Here is a 22906-nt window from a genome sequence, read left to right on the forward strand (position 1 = left end):
TTTGCAAGCTAACATTAAAGACAAAATAAAATACCCATGCATTTAGCATTTTTATATTATATATTAGATTTAGATTATTGGATTATTAGATTATATATTGCATATATTTAGCAATGATATATTATATGATTTAGATATGAAATATGATGAATTGAAAATGGGGGACCCTGATGTAATCAAGACAAAAGTCTTTCTCTGGTCTGCATCCTTCAGTCCACTGTTGTTGTATTGAGCTGTACTGTATTGTACCCATTCTGCAATCTGTTAATAACGTTTTCATTCATTCAGACGGCAAACAGAATCATTTTGATTGACAGTCGAGTCTGCCAATTACGTCACACCGCTTGCACCCGCCCTGCTGTTCTTAGCACCAATCGGCAAGCGCGTATTCATTTTTTACTTCGCTATATCCGCCATCGATTTTACGAGAGCTCACGACAACAACAACGGTAGCGGTAGCTCCCCGCGGCCGACGTTTAGCTTTTAGCTCCGCAGGATGACTAAACAACGAGGCATAATGATTTTACTGCAACGGATGTTATAATAAAAGCCTTTCCATACATCTGTCTGATTGAAAACTTTATTAACAGACCGCAGAATGGGCACAACTGAGTCAGCACGGGCTGAGATATGAACGACTAATGCTTGCTATCTATCTAGGTCGACCTCGGACGTTGCTATGTAAATACGCTGATGTTATTGAATGTGTAACTATATAACGTTGATGCCACAAAACGAATGCCTTTGTTATCATAAGTAGTAACTTTGATGCAGTAGTGTGTGTGGGGCGGCGCTGTTAAAAAGTTTGAACGTGTGGACCAGATTGACGCGACACAATCCTCTTGGGCAAAACATCACGATATCCACGATACGTTTAAAAAGTGTATCGTTAATGAACTGTACCCGATATTTATATAATATCGTCATATCGCCCAGCCCTAGAATGAACTACCCACCCCAGTTAGGACAGCCGAATCCCATCCAATCTTTCGCCGTCGACTAAAGACGCACTTCTTCAACCATTATCTGAAATAAAATTTAAAAAATAAAATAAAATAAATCTAACCATAACTAACCTTACTGTCATGCACTTGTCCTAATAAACTCACCTACACTGTAACACGCAACATTTTGATGAATATTGTTACTCAGCTGATAGAGTTGTATCCTTCCTGATGACCTGTCGTACAGAACTTGTAAGTCGCTTTGGATAAAAGCGTCAGCTAAATGACTAAATGTAAATGTGAATGTAAATGCCTTGTAGAATTCCACACATAAGAAAGAAAGATACTGGGATGAATAAACAAAATAGGAAATAAAATGTAGAAATGCATGCAATACATAAATAAATATGAATCTCCATATATGAAATAGAACATTTAGATAAGGTGCTACTGAGATGTTTTGGTGAGTTCTTTGTTTTTTTGTGGAAGTAGCCCTTCTTAAAAATGCATGAACATTCACTGATAATTGGTCTGTAGTGGAGTCTACAAGGTCTACATTGCCGGACCATGTAGAATCCGGACCTTGTAGACTGACATAATTCTGTGCATAGTTTAGTCTACACAGGCCATATTTCAAATAATCAAAATCTTACTTCATTCATCTTAAACATTCTTGATTTGGGGGATTGGTAGTTCCCATGAAATCTGAAGTTGTTCAAACGACAACAGCGATCCACCTTGAATTAAATCACACTGTGTTGGCTGCGTCACAGTCACGAAAGGGGCTACTTAATTCATTAATCCAATCCACTTTATTTATAGAGCACATTTAAAAACAACAAAGTTTACCAAAGTGCTGTACAAGTCCCACAACATAAGATAAAAAAAAAATATATATATATATAAAAAAAAGAAAAAAAAATGTATTTATTTTTTTAATTCGAAGCTTCGAATTAAAATCGAAGCTCGGCCCCGAAGCTTCGATTGCCAAAAAAAATTCGAAGGTCAGCCCTAGTAATAAGTGTAATATAGCTCTCAAAGGAACAGATATCATCATTTGAATGACTTCGCAACAACGGCCGCGATTTATTTAATAACCAGATGTTCAATTCTTGTTTCCCCCCCCCCCCCCCCCCCCTTGATTATTTTTGCAGCTGGGTTGTGTTTTCCAGTGTTCATTTGATCTAATACAAATTGTATTTTATTTTCCTAAATAATTGACTCAGTGTTCCCATGAATCCGAAAAGATCAATATTGATGTTGTGATGAGAGAGAGGAGAGAAAAAGAAGGTCTTGGTCCCAGAGTGCTGCTCAGCGAAGCGGACGGGGAAATGTAGGGAGAGGAAGAATGGAAGACGATGAGTCAGCTGAAAGGCCCTGTAGGGATTGGATTCCCTTTCGTCGTCTCGCGTCTGCCGTCTTTATCAGACGCACGCTCTCGTTCCCTTTTTAGATGTTGGAAGAGAGAGGGGGGAAAAAGGATCGGCATTCTCAGAGTGTCTGACATTGGCGTTCTTTGTCCTAACTTGTCATCTGTGGCCTGGATACACGAGCACTTCCTGCTGTAGCTTGTCATCTGTGGCCTGGATACACGAGCACTTCCTGCTGTAGCTTGTCATCTGTGGCCTGGATTCACAAGCACTTCCTGCTGTAGCTTGTCATCTGTGGCCTGGATACACGAGCACTTCCTGCTGTAGCTTGTCATCTGTGGCCTGGATACACAAGCACTTCCTGCTGTAGCTTGTCATCTGTGGCCTGGATACACAAGCACTTCCTGCTGTAGCTTGTCATCTGTGACCTGGATACATGAGCACTTCCTGCTGTAGCTGCCGTCTCCCGCCATTCAACCAGGCAAAGGTCATCTCCAGCAGCAACGTTCAAACAAACCACAGATGCATATCGGCTATTCATCGCACGGTTATACCCAGGACGCCTATCACAAAGAGTAGGGGGTTCCCTGACGTTCCTGGCCAAATTCCCAATCAGGTCTCTGACAGCAAGACCACCTAATCATCCCTTTCCCTTAATTGGCTGATATCAATCCCTGTCTCCTGAGCCGTTCAGCCATTGTGTAGTGTGATGTGTACCTGGTGCCAGTGTGTGGTAGCCATTGAGCCTGCGTAGCCCAAGGTTGGGTGCTACCAGTGGTGGTGAAGGAGGCAATTTCCACCCTACATTGTAAAGCGCTTTGAGTGTCTAGAAAAGCGCTATATAAATGCAATTAATTCATTAATGAATGAATTATCTTTAGGGCTGTCAGTTTATCGCATTAATTAGATTAATTAATTACACAGCGAATTATCGTGTTGTGAAAATTAACGCAAAATGTATTTTGCGTTAATTTTTTTTTATCTCATTCATTCCATAAGAACGTAGAATACACATTTACAGACTTTTTTTTAATATGGTCCATTTGCATGTTCTTGGTATCTGATTCTAGGGACATCTATGGATCTCAGGGAATGTATTCTCAGTGTCAGAAATACTGTGTCTGTTACTAGGCTTGAGTAAAACATTTTAATGAACCAAATGAGAATATCAATTAAAAAAAAAAAAAAATTATCTTTGACTGTGAATAACACCATGCTAAAATTGACCAGACCTGAAAAATCTAAGCAAATTAATAAATGGAAGATTATTAAACAGAAGGTTTTGTAGATACAGTACTGAATTCTGCCATCCGGACACATGCAATTTGAAATATGATTATAGAATATAGAATATCAGGCATAAAATGGTTATGCGATTAAAATGTGATTAATTAGATTAATTAATTACAAATCCTGTAATTAATTAGATACAATTTTGTAATCGCCTGACAGCACTAATTATCTTTTAACCGTCTTGATGCTAGTTGTGATTTCAGTCCACTCACTTTTTTTTCTCTCACTTCACTGTTGGCTGGATACGTCTTGTCAAACGATGTGTGAGTGAGGAAATGTCGCTCCTACTTTCCTTTCGTTTTCTGCCTTATATGTTAGCACCACGCAGTAACATAATACGGCGGATGCGTTTTCCACTTCGACATGACGAAGAAATTATCCTCTTCCCATTATGTGTGGAAATGGTAATTCTTCTGTCTCTTGTTGTTTTTGCCATTTTAATGATTATTATCAGATTAACTGAGAGGCCCCTTGAGATTGACCAGTCGATCGAAAAGACATGGTCGCCCACCTCTGTTTTAAGTTTTAACATAATCGCTACATAAAGACTACTGCACGAAGACACATCGCCAGCGATGCACATTGGCCTATATAGGACCATACTGAATGTTTCTTCTTGTGCTGTTAATGATGTGGTGTGGTGCATGGGGATGTTTCTTGCTTGTACATGTTGTGGAAATGAGGACAATAAAGGATCTATATCTACCTGCTTAGAACGTGGTGAAAATGGCCTGCCCCCCTCATAGTCAATTAGTCTTTTTTCTGTGCAGAATTAGTTATTTGTTTAATACTTAATTGTTATTTGTTTATTTATTAACGATAAGCACGTATCACTGCTTATTTAAAGTGGTCCTTCTGCGTGATCGCATGTGGGAAACGGTTTCACAGGTTTGTCGATTTTTTAAATCAACTACCGGTAGTCCTATGACTGTTAGTCACCTACGGATTTCTTTAGTCAAGGACAGGAACATACTGTTCCTAATTAGACGGGACAGGCATACTTTTCAAATCTATACTGCATGAATCACATCAGCCATTATGTACTGTGACTTAAAAGGACACATCTTGTTACAGCAATAAAACATGATCTGAAAGGCTGAGTTAACTAGCAAACCAGGTACTAAGCAATTTAGCTACCTGTTGGAATTTGCAGTCATCAATAGTAAACTATGCTAACCCTAATGATTAGCTTGCTAACTTTGCTTTTGTAGCCAGTACAATACAAAAAATGTGTCATCTGAAAGAAACAACATTTCACTCATTTCTTAAAGGGGAACTATTTTACTATTTCTTTCACTATTTGGGCACTTTTACACAATTCCTGTGAGTTTATGGAACACCTCTGTATTTTTTTATTTTTTTTTTAATTCATTGTTTTGTATTTTTAATCAAGTCCTCAAAAACAGCATTTTTCTACCTCAAGATCTTAAGCCGTTTTGAGCCTGGGCTCCAACCACTGTGTGGTAACTGTGTGGAGTGTGTGAGTCTCAACATGCAGCTGAGTCTCTCTGACATCACAAATCAGCACATTTTCAGATGACTCAGTTCAGTGAGGGTGAATATTGTGAGAGGAGAATTGGAAGAATGCGCCAATATGAGAATTAGAGACATAGATCATATTAATATAAGTCCACATAGCTAGGAAACAATGCTAAACACTGAAAAAGGCCATTTATAAGATAGTTCCCCTTTAAGTAAAACAGTTAGCTTGACGTTACCTACAGTACTTCCATCTCGAGTTCTGTGTCATATGTGAACTTTCACTGCTCCTTCCAGAGAAGGTCTGCTTGTACTCGCCAATGTTCGCCAAGTTCCGACTCTGGGCAACCTCTCAAAATAAACGGCCTTCATGATAAAAATAAAAGTTATTAGAGGACATATTCCATGTAAAAAGAATGCTTAAGAGCCGTGTCTTTTCTATCGGCCGCCTTTGGGGAAAATGCCTTTCTGGGCCAGAGGGGAATTACACTGCATTACCGCCTCCCGGCTACAACCACTCCATGGGGCTGATGACACGCCTTCAGCGCAATAAAACCAGACACAAAAATGATACTGTGCCCTCTCTCTCTTTCTCTCCCTTCTGACATGTGCCAGGGTCTCTCTGCCGCGACCCGCAACGCCCTTATAGGTAAGTGGAGTCGTATTACTTAACTGTGCAGCCGCCACAGCTGGAGTGAGTGTGAGTTGACATAACTGTGCAGTGGCAGCCTAATTTGATCCTGTTATAATCCGGAGTGGACTCTATCTATGTGTGTGGAGCTTATGAACCCCCCCTCCCCAAGCCGCCACCCGGTATAGGCCGCTGTGGTGTGTGTGTGTGTGTGTGTGTGTTTTATTTTGTGCTTCAGGGGAAAGTCTGAGAGAAACACTCTCTGAGCCGGCATGGAGGCTGAATAATTCATGGGCAACAGTGAGTGAGTGTGTACGAGAGAGAGAGAGAAGGGGAGAGAGAGACAGAGAGAGCGCTATAAAAGCCTTCATCTTTTTCTACCCCCGGCTGCGCCGCTCTTTCGGCGCGCTCTCGCTGTCATGAGGTTGGTCAGGGTGAGGAAAACATCTCATCTCACAGCCGCAGGATCCAGAAACATGACAGTGACCATGTTTAGGAATTTGTTGGGAAATACAATGTAGCACTACGGCAGTGTAGGTGTGACCCACACCGCGCACCAGGAGACGGACCTGATGCCAAGCCGTCACCAAACCTACACACACACACACACACTGAGCATAACTTGAAAGTTATGACTTAAACGCATTAACTATTCACTTGCCCAGTTCTCAACTCAAAACAGTACTTTTCCAAGAGTCCATTGTTCCCAGATTTCCACTCCAAACAAGCTCTTGCGTGCTCGTTCATTCTGTTTCTGTGGCTGTCAAACCGGGCCCAGTCTCACTGAGAGCCATGAGAAAGACGGGGTTAATGAAATGGACTGCTTGAACTCTAAAGGTTGTGAAGCTCGGTACCACGAGTGATCCGGCCGTTCTCTCATGCGGTGGAGCCACTGGAGGGGGGCCTGGCCGGGCCTGGTCCTGGTCCGAGCAGAGGGCCCCAGGAGGTAGTAGTGAAGGGCCCCGACCATCCACCTGATAGCCAGAGACTCCTCCTCGACATCCACCTCCTGGAAACATCTGCTCTCTCCCACGGTGGGAGATGGTCATCACAAAGGAGCGAGGTAGGATTAGTGGAATTTGGTACCTCAGGCCCCAACTCATCTCTCTATCACCGTGGTAACCAGAGAAACAAACGACGCCTCCCTCCATACTTTAACACATCCAGTGCCATTCACCAGATGTCGCTGTGTGCCAGCGCTTTAATGAATGGGGATACATGCCGGTGTTTGCAGTGCTAAAACTATATTAGATATTATAGCTATGGATCTAATAATATAGTCGATTGTCATTGAGTTTCTTCAGGTCAAGATGCAAAAAACAGATACTTTTTTCATCAATACATTCCCGTTTTATACCGTGGTGAATATGAGTATAGTTTTAGAGTAATTCTGTGTAATCCCAGGAAACGCCGGTAAGCAGCGTTTACTGCATTTCACTATAAATCGTGGCATTCCTCGCTTGGATCAACAATCAATCTGAATCAACGCTATATTATCGGTATTATGTTTCATCATGCATGCATGAAAGGGTGGGTGGGGGGGGGGGTTTAATGCTTCAATCGTCACCAATGGCATACGTTGTGGAGTAACGTTACAGGACACACACGGATCAAAATGAAGGCATGCTCGGATCAATGCAAGAATGATAACATATAGCCCTTACCTTGACTAGGAGGTACTGCAAAAAGAATATTCCAATTATCTGATCGCCATTCCAAGTATTGATCTCGATCGTGTTGCCAAGATAATCCACCGAAATACATGAATCCACGATGCTTGATTCTCCCCAGTCCATGTGTTATAAAGGTTACTACTGCCCGGGTAGGAACACCCGGACTGGATTTGTTAGATCAACATACAGGCTGAGCCAGAGAGAATCCAAGTATGTGCAATAGTGGCCGCAAGGCGGCAGTATTGGACGTTTGCGATCTCAGACCCATTCAGGACAGCCTGCACAAGGTGCCTCGATGGATTATGAATGGCAATAGCGAATAAAAGAAATAACGACACAGAAACGAGAATCTTCGTTTTTTGGCACTGAACCGTTGGGCCACAGAAACGAGAATTCTCGTGAACGGCAACCAAAGGGTTAAGGAAGTTGAGGTGGTACGTCTGTGTTGTCCCTCCCCTGTCAGAACTCACAACCTCATAGTCAACATCCCCCCTCACCATGTGACCCATGGAGGGCCCTTGCCACTTAGCAAACAATTTGGAGCTGGACGAAGGGAGTAATACAAGCACTTTAACTCCCTGTAAAAATGTATTCGTTTCATACAGGCGCCACTGACATTCCTGGGTCTGGAGCAAATTATCCTGTGACAACCGTCCAAGTGGATGCAGCTTTGCTCGCAGGTCCAGGACATATTGAACACGTTTTTTGCTTGGACTTGGACCTTCCTCCCAGCTTTCTTTTAACTAGTTCCCAGACACACAGGGTTCTCTGCTGAGCTCAAAGGGAGAAAACCCTGCGGAGGCCTGGGGTACCTCGCGCACTGCAAGTAACTGAGGCCTGGGGTTCCTCCTGCACTGAGTAACAGAGACCTGGGGTTCCTCCCACACTGAGAGTAACAGAGACCTGGGGTTCCTCCCACACTGAGAGTAACAGAGACCTGGGGTTCCTCCCACACTGAGAGTAACAGAGACCTGGGGTTCCTCCCACACTGAGAGTAACAGAGACCTGGGGTTCCTCCTGCACTGAGTAACAGAGACCTGGGGTTCCTCCCACACTGAGAGTAACAGAGACCTGGGGTTCCTCCTGCACTGAGTAACAGAGACCTGGGGTTCCTCCCACACTGAGAGTAACAGAGACCTGGGGTTCCTCGTGCACTGAGTAACAGAGACCTGGGGTTCCTCCCGCATTGAGAGTAACAGAGACCTGGGGTTCCTCCTGCACTGAGTAACAGAGACCTGGGGTTCCTTCCGCATTGAGAGTAACAGAGACCTGGGGTTCCTCCTGCACTGAGTAACAGAGACCTGGGGTTCCTCCCACACTGAGAGTAACAGAGACCTGGGGTTCCTCCTGCACTGAGTAACAGAGACCTGGGGTTCCTCCCGCACTGAGTAACAGAGACCTGGGGTTCCTCCTGCACTGAGTAACAGAGACCTGGGGTTCCTCCCGCACTGAGTAACAGAGACCTGGGGTTCCTCCCACACTGAGTAACAGAGACCTGGGGTTCCTCCTGCACTGAGTAACAGAGACCTGGGGTTCCTCCCACACTGAGTAACAGAGACCTGGGGTTCCTCCCGCATTGAGAGTAACAGAGACTTCAACATGTTTGTTTAGATGAGCCCATCTGTCTGGGGATGGTACATGTCGGTCTTAATTGACTGACTGCCCAATAATCCGTATAGTTTGCGTAGTGTCCATGACAAAAATGGTGTGCCCTGGTCAGTCAGAATCTCTTTGGGGATTCAGACTCGGGAGATGAAACCGGCGTAACACTCTATGCAGAGATAATGTGCAAGGGCACTGCTTGGTAAATGGTGCATTTATATAACGCTTTTATCCAAAGTGCTTTACAATTTGTTCCTTACATTTTTACCCATTCACTCACACATTCACACACCGACGGTGGAGGCAACCATGCAAGGTGCTAACCTGCTCATCGGGAGCAATTAGGGGTTAAGTTTAGTCACACAAGCTACGTTTTCCCAAGCATTTCTGAAGCTCAAGCACAGCAGAAAGCGGCTATAGTAACATGTGTAGTTTTCCTTCATTGACCAAAATGCACTGTCATCCGTGTGTGTGTGTGTGTGTGTGTGTGTGTGTGTGTGTGTGTGTGTGTGTGTGTGTGTGTGTGTGTGTGTGTGTGTGTGTGTGTGTGTGTGTGTGTGTGTGTGTGTGTGTGTGTGTGTGTGTGTGTGTGTGTGTGTGTGTGTGTGTGTGTGTGTGTGTGTGTGTGTGTGTGTGTGTGTGTGTGTGTGTGTGTGTGTGTGTGTGTGTGTGTGTGTGTGTGTGCGCTGATTACACAGGAGAGCTCAGTTCAGTTCAGATCAATTTATTATCCCATATTGGAAACATGTACAGATTAAGCAGGGTTATTGCACAGGGAGAAATATTTAAAGTGCTAGATTACATGTACAGATTAAGCAGGGTTATTGCACAGGGAGCGATAATGAAAGTTCTAGATTACATGTACAGATTGAGCAGGGTTATTGCACACAGAGCGATATTTAAAGTGTTAGATTACATGTACAGATTAAGCAGGGTTATTGCACACAGAGCGATATTTAAAGTGTTAGATTACATGTACAGATTAAGCAGGGTTATTGCACAGGGAGCGATATTTAAAGTGTTAGATTACATGTACAGATTAAGCAGGGTTATTGCACACAGAGCGATATTTAAAGTGTTAGATTACATGTACAGATTGAGCAGGGTTATTGCACACAGAGCGATATTTAAAGTGTTAGATTACATGTACAGATTGAGCAGGGTTATTGCACAGGGAGCGATATTTAAAGTGTTAGATTGAATTTACAAACTGAGCAGGGCACTTGCAACTGGGGTAATCTAGATCAAATTGTTTGCCAATTTTGCCAATACAATTGATCTTGGCTCTCACTTACTGTACTATGCTACCTGTTGTTATTTATTTAGGGTACGTACATTTTTTAGGGTGCAGATATGGGTGGATAGAACAGTCCTGTTGAGCTTTATGCGTGACACACCAGTCTCCTCTACCTGAACCCAACTACATTCAACAATGTGATTCCCCAGTATTCTTGACAACAATGCTTTACTTTGTAAAGATTGTGTTCATTGATGATTTAGGAATAATCACATTGTGGTGTCCTATTCATATTGGAGAAGTGGTTTGGTAGGCAAGGTAACAAAGGCAGGGTAAGCTACAGAATAATTTTTCCCATATTGCAGTGCAGTATTATACGTATTTTAAAGTGGCCTTATGTAGATAAAACATAAAATAGTTGTGTTCAACAGATTTCTGAAATGGTAATACCGGTAGATAAATTAGCGATAATCATCAACATGCAAAACAAAGTGCATTCCCTAGAAATAATCATATTGCACAGCGGTTATTTATAACCTGATGAAAAAAGACTTGAGACCAGGGCTGGACTGGGACCAAAAATCGGCCCTGGCATTTTTGGCCCAGACCGGCCCACCATAATCGGTCGGACACCACCCACCAGTACACCATCCTTGCGGTCCCCTTAAATATGCGTACCTACTGTACTATTCCCCCAAACCATTACAAAGCTGGGTAGTAAGTGCCATGGACAAGTGTACCAGTGCAAGTGGACCAGTGTACTCACTCGCTCTCGGCTGAATCTTGTTTTGGGTGGCGATGTAAAAACATCTGCATCATAGCAGGCTCAGGATGGGCAAAGTAGTCTATAGCCTGTTCATCCCTGTCTCTCTCCTCCACAACCTGGCTTGACTAGACATAAGGAGAGAGAGATGATTACAATGAACTGGTACATTCAGGTCCAGAATTTTTGGAATTCCCTGACAAGCTGTACAATTTAAACAATACCATACTGGTAATGAGCAAATAGTTGTTTATTCAATTAATGCATGGAGCTGTTCCATCTTATTTCATTTGATACTAACTACTCAGTTCATACAGATTTCAAGTATTCAAATATCAATGATGAATATTGCATAAGCTTTACACAGTTAATAGATCACATTTTTGTTTTATATTCATGTTCAGAGAGGAGTAATAGTTAGAGCTTTGTATGTGATTTATATGGCAATTAAATCAATGGTGTGCTTGTTTGTTTGGGGAGTTTGACCTACAGTTAATGTGCCTACCATGTGAAGGTGCATGCTCAATGGACACATGCATTAAAGCGTTCCGTCTCCAGACGGATTTCAGTCTTTTTTTAAAAAAAATCCGTCAATTTGATTTGGAGTCTGACGGAATTGGCTACCTGGTATAATATGATTTGTAGATGCGTAGGGCATTTTGACCATTCTAACCAATCAAACGTGAGCTTGATGCACACACGCTGCTCACAGTGCCCTCCCCCTCACAGACCTGTCTTGTCACAGACCCGTATCATTTGCACCGAAGATAGCAAGCGTGCAGGTCCTCTTTTAACACCACTGAAGCATTAAACAATGGCCCAGTAAACTATTCACTTTAGTTTACTACACGAGGCGTTTTCTAACGTTATCTAGCTGGCTAGCTGATAGCTCATAACATAATTGAAATTCGTTTTTGAAGCTGTGGCTAACGTTAGCTAGCTACCGATCTTCGGGTGGCTAACGTTACTGTAACTGTAGCTTGCTAATACGGGCTGTCCTGGCTGGCTAACTTTTACTTTGCAATGGAGTGGAGCTAACTAACTGTACAAATCGATGTGATTGGCTGAGACTGTATTTTGTACGGTTGGCTGCCTGGCTGTTGTGGATTTGGGTAGCCAGCTAGCAGCTAACATCAACTTAACGTCAACACTCTGTTGACACTCTGAGCGAGTTTGCCGACAGCAATGTAACAAACAATATGGTCCGTGCGGAACCATTATCCCCAACACATAGTTATTAGCTAACGTCAGCATAATAACGTTAATGGAAGGAGTAAGCTGGCCACTAAAAAGAAAACACAGTGTTCTCAGACGAAAAGGATGAGCGGCACCACCCAACAAAAGAAAGTGTCGAGAGGAATGGAAGTTTGAAGATAGCAGTATTTCAAGAGACTGGCTAGGCTACAGTATGATGCAGGGACTGTAGACGGTGGTGAGTTGTTAACTTGTTCCGTGTTCCGCAACTATGTCAAAAAGAAAAACAGAAACAACACATTTGTCATTGTCGTGTTACTTCACAGTACAAATATCAACATCACACAGGTGTATCTATAGACGGTCTCCTCCCCACTGTATATTCTCTTCATGTATGTATCTTTTTTCTCCCACCCACCCTAATGTACAGTCTCCTCCCCATCATAATGTATATAATCTCTGTTAGGATCTATGGGTAACAGTACTCTATATTTGCATATCGTATATGTCACAAATGTAACATTACTATATACCTGCAATCTTATATTAACCTATATATCCTATATAACCTATATATCTGCAATCATTACTATATACCTGCAATCCTAAACCTATATATCCTATATAACCTATATATCTGCAATCTGTTAAATATTGATTGATTGTTATAACAGATTGCAGAATGGGTACAATACAGTACAGCTCAATACAATTGTTAAGGGGGTGCAGACCAGAGAAAGACTTTCCTCTTGTTTACATCAGGGTCCCCCATTTTCAATTCATCATAACATATATGACATACATGACATACAGATAGATAATACTGCTACATCTATACATTTATGATTATGACATACCAGATTTACAAATACAGTATTGTTTGTGAAATACAATAGAGTCTAAAAAAGAGAGTATATACATTTGATGAAGAAACTGTACATTGGAGGAGGTTGGGTAGGTTGGGTGGAGGGGGGGGGGACTGTACATTGGAGGTGGTTGGGGGGAGGGTTGGGTAGGCGGGGTGGGGGGGTAACTGTACATTGGATTATCGACTAAACCGAAACAAGTAGGCTCCCTTAAAACGCCAACGCTATTAAAAAGAAATACAGTGGAGGTTAAAATAAGAATATGACTTGGCCTGAAAAAAAGTTCAGTCAGGAGATTTTTTTTTGCTTTAATCCCTGTGGACAGCACAAAAACAATTTGTGTAGGTGGAGACTAGAGCTACCACAGATAGTAATAAGTTATAAGAGTAAGTAATCCATACCATATATATCCTAATAGTTACCGTTATTACCATACTTGGCTGAAAATAAACATTGCTGCCTGTTGTGAATGTGTTTTCCGTGTAGGCTAATACATAAGTAGGCATACATTTTTGCAGTTGAGAAAAAATTTGCAGTTGAGTAGGCTATATGTGCTGTGTTTTTATGTTCTTATGTCTTCCATCGAGGACCACCTTGGAAATAAGTGTTTTAATTAATGCTTTTAGGTGATATCCTCAGGAATACAAGTTTCAAGTTTCTTTAATAGTTGTCATACAGAAGTACAGAATACTTTTATACAAAATGCTTCTTACTGTTACGCTCCAGAGACTGTGCTAGACAAGATAAGTATGAAATAAAATAGTATAGCATGTAAAATAGAAGTAAAAATAGAGGTCACAGTGTTCAGTATAGACATATGTACAATGTTCGATGCAGAATAGAAGTAACTGAGTTACCATACAATATACTATGCAATGTACTAATATACAATACTATATAGTGCAGAGCAGAAATGGGATGAGGTACAATTTAGGTACAATTTACAGTAAGGTGTACGAGTTGTAGTGCAAATCCTTTACCAATAAATATAAAGTGTAAAAGTGTACAAATTGGTCAAGATAATTTGTTTTTATGATGTGTTTTTAATTTCCAAATACAAATCTAATCAAATCAAAAAAGCAGTTTTTGCAGTTGAGCTACAGGTGTTGTATATTATACAGCCTTTTCATGCATCTTTATCAAGGGAACCCTTATTCTAGTAGTTGGGTCATCTGTGGCACTTCTGTGACCGTGGAGAGCGAAGGTCCGTTTCTCAATGGATTTGTCATCTAGGAGGGTTAATAAACAAATTTAGCCGGGGAGTATTTTTTAAAAAGGCAGGGGAAATTTGTGAGAGACCAAAATCCAAAATGGCTGTTGTGGAAATTAACGTTTTAATGGTTTGACCTACAATGATGCACAATACATGGTACCAGCCAGCCCCCTCTCAGTCATGTACCAGCCAGCCCCCTCTCAGTCATGTACCAGCCCACTCTCAGTCATGTACCAGCCAGCCCCCTCTCAGTCATGTACCAGCCCCCTCTCAGTCATGTGTACCAGCCCACTCTCAGTCCTGTATACCAGCCCCCTCTCAGTCATGTACCAGCCACCTCTCAGTCCTGTATATCAGCCCCCTCTCAGTCCTGTATATCAGCCCCCTCTCAGTCATCTACCAGCCCCCTCTCAGTCATGTACCAGCCAGCCCCCTCTCAGTCATGTATACCAGCCCCCTCTCAGTCCTGTATACCAGCCCCCTCTCAGTCATGTACCAGCCCCCTCTCAGTCATGTATACCAGCCCCCCTCTCAGTCATGTAACACACGACTGGCGATGTGATTGGGCCAGCCCAGTGTCAGTCAGTACCAATGGGCCGCTCTCCCAGCATAGTAAATGCCCGGTATGCCAGATGGCCAGTCCAGGCCTGCTTGAGACTTGACTTAGACTTTCATGAAATTACTTGTGAGTATCTCTGACACACACACACACACACACACACACACAGTCACACACACACACACACACACACACACACACACTCGCCACCTGCCTTTTGTTATTATGTGGAATGCCAGCTTTTTTGTTTTGTTTTTGTTGGTTTTGGAGCAGGGAGAGCAGTGAGAGCAGTTGTTTAATAAACAACTGAACTGAACATGTTCCGCCAGCCTATCTGTTTGACCTGACGGTTTTATTGATCACTGAGATAGCATTGACTTGGAATGAAGTTAATAATAATAGCTTTGATGTAGTAAACTATATTGCAGTGTTGCTGTTGCTTAGCTTCCTACATTTCTCCTGGGGGAGGGGTAGCTTCAGTGTAATTTAATGTAGAGTAACTTGGCTCACTACTATTTCCAAGTAGCTTGCCCAACACTGCACTATTCGCATAGGGCACCAGGACTAGCACAGAGCCATATCCCCATGCGCTCCGCTTATTATAGGCCGACGAGGTCCATGCCAGCAGAACGCTCAAGCGCTACCTCAAACCCTGCAGGTAGACGATCAGCCCCAAACCGCTTATCAGGGCAGTCCCTGCTATTCTGGATGGTTTCCAGGCCCTGCAGGTGGCCTCCACTTTGTGTCTGCCATCGCCTCCCCACCCCCCGGCAGGGAAACATGCCTTCACCTTTAAGGGGAGTGCTCCGGCCGCGTGCCCCCGTTATGTAAGGCTTTGGCCTGTTCTGCCCCGGCGCTCCGTGGCCCGCTGCCCTCCTGTCCCGTTGCCAACATGCACAAGCGGTTTCATCACGCCCTGTGTTTTCACTGCGTGTGTGTGTGTGTGTGTGTGTGTGTGTGTGTGTGTGTGTGTGTGTGTGTGTGTGTGTGTGTGTGTGTGTGTGTGTGTGTGTGTGTGTGTGTGTGTGTGTGTGTGTGTGTGTGTGTGTGTGTGTGTGTGTGTGTGTGTGTGTGTGTGTGTGTGTGTGTGTGTGTGTGTGTGTGTGTGTGTGTGTGTGTGTGTGAGTTCTGTGTGTGTGTGTGAGTTCTGTGTGTGTGAATGAGTGTTGTTACCAATGTAGCCTACAACTCGTTCGCTCATGCCCGCTCACTGTTTCTCTCCATGTGTCTGTATCTCTCTCTCCGTCTGTCTCGCTCTATTTTACTCTCGCTCTCTGTCTCTCATTCCTGTTGTTTCTCACTGTCTCCTCTCCTTTCCTCTCCCCCTCTCATTTCCTCTTCTCTCCTCTCCCCTCTCATTTACTCTCCTCCTCTTCTCTCCTCTCCTCTCCTTTTCACTCCTCCCACTCCCATCTATCTCATCCTCTTCTCTCCTCCTCTTCTCTCCTCCTCTCCTCAGTTTTCCTCAACTGACCCCTCTCCACCGCTCCCTCTGTTCTCAGACTCACTCACATGCTGCTTGTGTTCAAATTATAATGCTCCCAAACATCGGAGTCTTGCCTATGATATTACTGTGCCATTTTGTTTCTACTGTGAACCCCCCCACTCCCATAACCATGTCCTCACAAGACTTGTTGGGTATGACTACAGAGGATGTATAATTTGTGTTTGTGTGTTAATTTTCTTTTGGGAACAAATGCATCACAGGGTTTATTGCACGGAAGAGACCAGAGCTTTTATTATAATAATAATAATAATAATAATAATAATAATAATAATAATAATAATAATAATAATAATAATAATAATAATAATAATAATAATAATAATAATAATAATAATAATAATAATAATAATAATAATAATAATAATTATTATTATTATTATGATTATTATAGCATGACTGTTTTATGTTTTATTTTCATAACCATCTGCATGAACTGAAGGATGGCTAGGAAGGATAGTGTCTGGCTACTGACAGGAATACGACTGTTTATAGGAGGAAATAAATAATTGATTCATGACACAAAGTCTTTGTTGGATAAACGTCTCTGCGTTAGGACCATTCTCCAAGGCTAGATTCCCATCCTCTCCGGACGCCGAGTGACCAAACGTTCAGAGTTCTAACTGAATGAATAACGGGCACAACATGAATCTGTTGAACCATTTGTGCGTCTCGATCATAGCCCAGCAAATTTGGCAAGGACATCGCTCAGCGTGGTTTATATTTCTCCCAGTCGGGCCTCTTTAAAACGTCTCGTTGAGTAATGTGAAATAAGTGGACTCCATGCGTTCAAAGCATCGGTTCAGAAGCCATCGGGGAGGAAGGACGTCGAGGAGCAATTTGGGCTCTTTTTCTCTCCTTATACAGCGGTTTCACACTGTGATTTCACGCTCTGGTTCCAGTCCAGAACACGTGCTCGGACTCGCGCTGACGCTTGGAATTTGTCCTCGGTCGGGGGAATTCTGTCTGGATTGGTCGGTTCTGGGTGGGGAGCGTCACAAAGGGAAATTGGCCACGGAGATTTCACACAAGCTTCTGTTTTTTCTCGTGACCCCAGGCCAGCGGGCCCTGCGGTGTTGGACATTTGGATCTGCCAGTGGAGTCGTGACTTGGGAGGAAGGGGTGTAGGAGGGGGGGGGGGTAATATAATGTAAAGCTAGTTATTAATGGACTTAGTTTAGAATGTATTTGTTCAGAATATAATAATAATAACGATAATAATATAATAGTAATAATAGTACTACTAATAAGGATGATGATGGTAGTAATAAGCAGTGTCATCATCATCAAGTATTGTTATTATTAAATTACTGTTCAATTACATTACAATTCATATTAACAAGAATTTTGGTCGCAGTCAGTGTATAAAATATGGGGCAGGTCTTGATTGACACTTAAGGCACCCCAAAAGCCTCGACAGCTAAATTGTGTGGGGTCTCTGGAAAAAGATTGTAAAAAATGTATTGTCACTTGCTATTGTCACCAGGAATGTATAATTTTTTTTCTTTCTAAATGTATTATTCAAATGAGCAAAGTGAGAAATTTCAAGGCTGCCAGGCTACAAAGGCAACAGGAGCTTTTGCTGCGTCCTTGAGCCACACAAACATGTGTTAATGCTGCTCAGTTCAGCACATACAGACATGTGTTAATGCTGCTCAGTTCAGCACACAAACATGTGTTAATGCTCCTCAGTTCAGCACACAAACATGTGTTAATGCTGCTCAGTTCAGCACACAAACATGTGTTAATGCTGCTCAGTTCAGCACGTACAGACATGTGTTAATGCTGCTCAGTTCAGCACACAAACATGTGTTAATGCTGCTCAGTTCAGCACACAAACATGTGTTACTGCTGCTCAGTTCAGCACACAAACATGTGTTACTGCTGCTCAGTTCAGCACACAAACATGTGTCAATGCTGCTCAGTTCAGCACACAAACATTTGTTAATGCTACTCAGTTCAGTAATGATGAAATGGCAGCAGCTGTTAACGACCGTTCGATGGATATCTGTATCCTGACCCGACCCGACCAATCTTCCGCCGTCGACTAAAGACACACTTCTTCAATCAATATCTGAAATGACAAAATAAATAAATAAACCAATAACTGTCTTACTGTCCTCTACTGTCACGCACTCTTCCTAATATACTAACACTGCAGCACTCATGTTTGAACACTTTTATGAACATTGTTACTCAGCTGACAAAACTTGTACAGTAAGTCGCTTTGGATAAAAGCGTCAGCTAAATGACTAAATGTAAATGTATCTATTTGGCTATGGATAATAAACATTTGCAAACCTCCCAGTAGGCTACTGTGCCTATGAGCCTGAGGACAAAACATAGGAACGTGGACTGGGCTATTTAAATGAATCTGCAAGTCATTAACAGGCTTACTTGGTGTGAGAGAGGAGTCTTGTTTGAACCCCTTGGTCAGAAATGATGTAATTCAATGTATTTCTTTATTTTGTGAAGTTTAAACGAATGACTAATGATGATAATTAGACCTCCGCTCTCGGTCCATAGTGCTGAAATAGTGCTCTCGATTTGGGGAATTGCATGCAAACTGTGAATGTGAGAGAGAGGTTGATGGATTTGTATTGTTGTGTTAACACTTTGAGTGCCGCGGGTATCGCTTATCTTTACCCCTAGAATGCCAGCTTTATAGTCATTTCCGCGGTCGTTTCACTATGTTTGCGAAGCTGTGTGTGTGTGTTTTGTATTATAGCTGTGGAGACATGGTGTGGCTCATTTTGACAAACATTACTTGTAGTGCAACATGGGAATAAAAGTTTGTTTCCACATGCTGTAGTTTGTAGTTTATTACACACTAAACATCGCACATTTCCAAGATAATCCAGTCTTTTTTCATAGATCGCGAGATAAAACGCGTTATGTGCAATAAGCCCAAACCGTTCTGGCTGATCCCATGAAACCCCAAATACTCCCAAATCAAAGGTATATGACATGTATGTACCATCACAAAATCATCAAGGGGGTGGGGGGTCGTTTTAACTCAAAACTGTGATCGTGTTTGCCGACCATGTTTTTCGTCCGGTGAAACACAGAACTGTGATCGTTAGAAAAACACGTTTCAGATTCGGTAAAATAGACATAGAATGTACCTTACCTTAGCCAGAAGGTATTCCAAGAAGAAGAATTCCAAGTGATCGCATCGCCATCGCGATTACCAGTGTATATGTCTATACATGTTTCGATGGTCAAATACTCTTAGGCAATGGAATTTCGAGGTAAGCAATGTGAATTTCTGTTCCAGCAGGAGGAGGGGCCATTATCCAAGGAGAAATGAAAGTGAGGCTGAGTATCAACCCCAAGCCATTGCAGTTCAAACACTGACGATACTGTCACCGGGTGATAGTTGATTGGCATTGCAGTTCTAGTGTGTGGGGATGTGCCAAAATGATGCAGATCGCTCCGGGCAAGTCTGTAGAGCAGGGATCAAAGTAAAAAGATCAAACAATCTAAAAACGTAATATCTAGTTTTTGGCACTCAACGCTTGTCGAGCAAAAACGTAATATCTCGTTTTTGGCACTGAAAGTGTTGAGAGAGAGCTCTGTGGCTTTATTATCTATGTTTTTTTCAATACATTTGCATAGTGGTTGTAGTCCTTTTTATATGAATTTATGATAAGCAAGTTATGTAAAGAGGCTGATTAAGAGGTAATGTGCCAGACAGCACAGCAAAACACACACAACTTTTTGTTCTGGGTGACCCAAGCTCACTATTCGGGGGGGACCCCTGATTGCCACCAGGTAATATCGCACACTGGTCACAGTGTTATTCCAAGCCGAATGACCGCTTGGAGTTGAGTTACTGACAGCTGCATAATGAGCTTGGTTAGTTGGGTTACTGACAGCTGCATAGTGTGAGCTTGGTTAGTTGGGTTACTGACAGCTGCATAGTGTGAGCTTGGTTAGTTGGGTTACTGACAGCTGCATAGTGAGCTTGGTTAGTTGGGTTACTGACAGCTGCATAGTGAGCTTGGTTAGTTGGGTTACTGACAGCTGCATAATGAGCTTGGTTAGTTGGGTTACTGACAGCTGCATAGTGAGCTTGGTTAGTTGGGTTACTGACAGCTGCATAGTGTGAGCTTGGTTAGTTCACTGTTCCGATGTTTCTCGAGGGTTGTATGAATGTTCTTCACAGACATAAAGGCCTCCCTCCTAGTTCTACAGCTGTGCACAAGGCTTCTGTTGGACTCAGTTGCTCTGGTTGACCTACTGCCAGAGTGGGTGCACACACACACACACACACATACCATACACGCACACACACGCATACCGTACACGCACACACTGAATGTCCCCCGGTACAGGGAGAGGGGTGGAGAGGCAGCACGGCGGGTATATGTGGGGCATCGCTGGTAGGGATGGGACTTTCTAGCAAAAGTTATATTTGAAAATCGCTGGTTCTTATTAATATCGAATATTCTAATATTCGACCCCCCAAACCAATTTTTTTTTTACATTTCTTTTTAATTAAAAATATATTGTTATTTTTTGTTTCAGTTTAAATTCAGTTAAAATGTTCAGTTTCAGTTAAATTCAGTTATTCTTTTTAATAGAATGGATAATTAAAATCAAAGGGTATTGCACATAAATACTAGCACTTCTATCAACCGGTTTTAATAAACAAACAGAAACAGTAGCATGTGCATCTTTTTTATCAATTAGGCTATGAAAATTAGGCTGTCTCTAAATAAAAAGGAATAAAATAATAATGGTTTGCTTGAAAAGAAATAAAAAAAAAATCGAAAGGACTGGACACGGACAAGTTAAACTAACCTAAAGTTAGTTGTTCACCAACAATCTACAGACACCAACAAACACAGAACCGGACTGTTATATTAAATTAATTGATTGCTGTTTAACTTGTCCGTGTCCAGTCCTTTCGATTAGCCCCACCGTTCATTGTAAACAATGATGCATGTAATTATATTAACGTTACTGTGTGTTGTTGTAGCTATGTTAATATGATAGGATAATCACCGGTTAATTCGCGATTTTTTATTGGTTTGTCATGACAAACCAATTACATAATCCAACATATGTGTAAAGAAACAACATATTCCAGTTAACGGTATATTTTTTTAATGATTCGTTACGGCGAAATCAATACTTCCAATTGTATAAATTAGGTTAACTGGAGCTTAGTATTCCTGCCTGGCTGAGGGGCTTATCGCGGCTCATGCGCGTGCTCGGCCAATCAGAGCAACGCGGAAGGGAGGGTTGCTTGCCGAAAGGATACAAGCGGCCCGGCTACGTGAAACAGAACCTTGTCCTGTTTGTGGTGCTCTCTGTTTGGCGTGGCCTAGATTCCCCAAATTGGATGCAGTGGCTCAAGGTAGCCCTTCTCCACATAGAGGCCATTCATGGGTCTGTGGTTTTGTAAAAGCCAAAAAAAAGTGTTCTCTCTCTCTCTCTCTCTCTCTCTCTCTCTCTCTCTCTCTCTCTCTCTCTGTCTCGGTCTGTTGCTGGTCTCTCCAGTGTATTTCTGTTTCTTCCAACATGGCTGCCTGTAACCACTTTAATTTCTGCGCAGTAGCCACAGTGGTAGAATAAAACATTGGAAAAGATATGACTGTTCCACTGCGACTTCTTTACAGTAATACAAGACTATTTTATGTGTTTCTCATACATCAACACTAAATACTGTCTTAAATACTTCGAAGCTTCGTTCGATGGCACAAGCTTCGAACATAAAAAAAATCGAAGTTTAAAAAAGATTTTTGCCTCCAAAATCTTGCGCCTCCATTCCAATGAAACGAAAGTAAGCGGCGCCTCGACTCCACCTCTCTACAACAAGCACGTGGAGATTATCTGTGTTGAAAACAACAAGGACATGTGCAGCAGACATGTCGACGAAGAAGTCATCAGACGTGTGGTTACACTTTAAAATATGCAAAGACGATGCCCAAAAAGCAGAGTGCCAGATATGCCAGAAGAAAATGGGATATCACAACTCTACAACAACTTTGTTAAATCACCAAAAAAGCGTAAGTATCGTTGTACGGCGACGCCACACAAAAAATTAATAAGGCTATGCCTATGCTGCTATGACTAATGTGTTACCAAGTTGGCTAATTTAATTGTAATCATCTGCTTTTGTAGGTGCATTGTCTGATATAATTTTAAATGATAAATTAAATATAATATAATTGTTTGCTTGATAGACGAAGGTTGCAACATAATTATGTAATGTCATGTCGTTGACTGTGAGAGCAGCCCCACTGCACCCAGGCAGCACAGCCGAGTGAAACCTTGTTGGCTGCGTCACAGTCACGAAAGGGGCTCCTTAATTAATTAATCCAATCCACTTTATTTATAGAGCACATTTAAAAACAACAACCTTTACCAAAGTGATGTACAAGTCCCACAACATAAAAATAAAAAAAATTATAATAAAAAATATATATATTATAATTAATATATATATATTTTTTTTGAAGCTTCGAATTAAAATTGAAGCTCGGCCCCGAAGCTTCGATTGCCAAAAAAAGCTTCGAAGGTCAGCCCTAATCAACACACAGCTACTGTTGTCTTGCACATAGCGACCA

General features: G+C 42.1%; 1 long non-coding RNA gene across 1 annotated transcript in view; it reads left to right on the forward strand.

Moving 5' to 3' along the window:
- Window positions 1-22906, forward strand: part of LOC311227072 — a 167891-nt gene that overhangs the window by 59516 nt on the left and 85469 nt on the right. Inside the window, exon 2 of the long non-coding RNA XR_014619567.1 lies at window positions 5702-5735. This is a non-coding gene — a long non-coding RNA (uncharacterized lncRNA). The remainder of the gene's footprint in view (window positions 1-5701; window positions 5736-22906) is intronic.

This window comes from Notolepis coatsorum (genome assembly GCF_963971535.1).
Source record: "Notolepis coatsorum genome assembly, chromosome: 4".
NCBI classification, from domain to species: Eukaryota; Metazoa; Chordata; class Actinopteri; order Aulopiformes; family Paralepididae; genus Notolepis; species Notolepis coatsorum.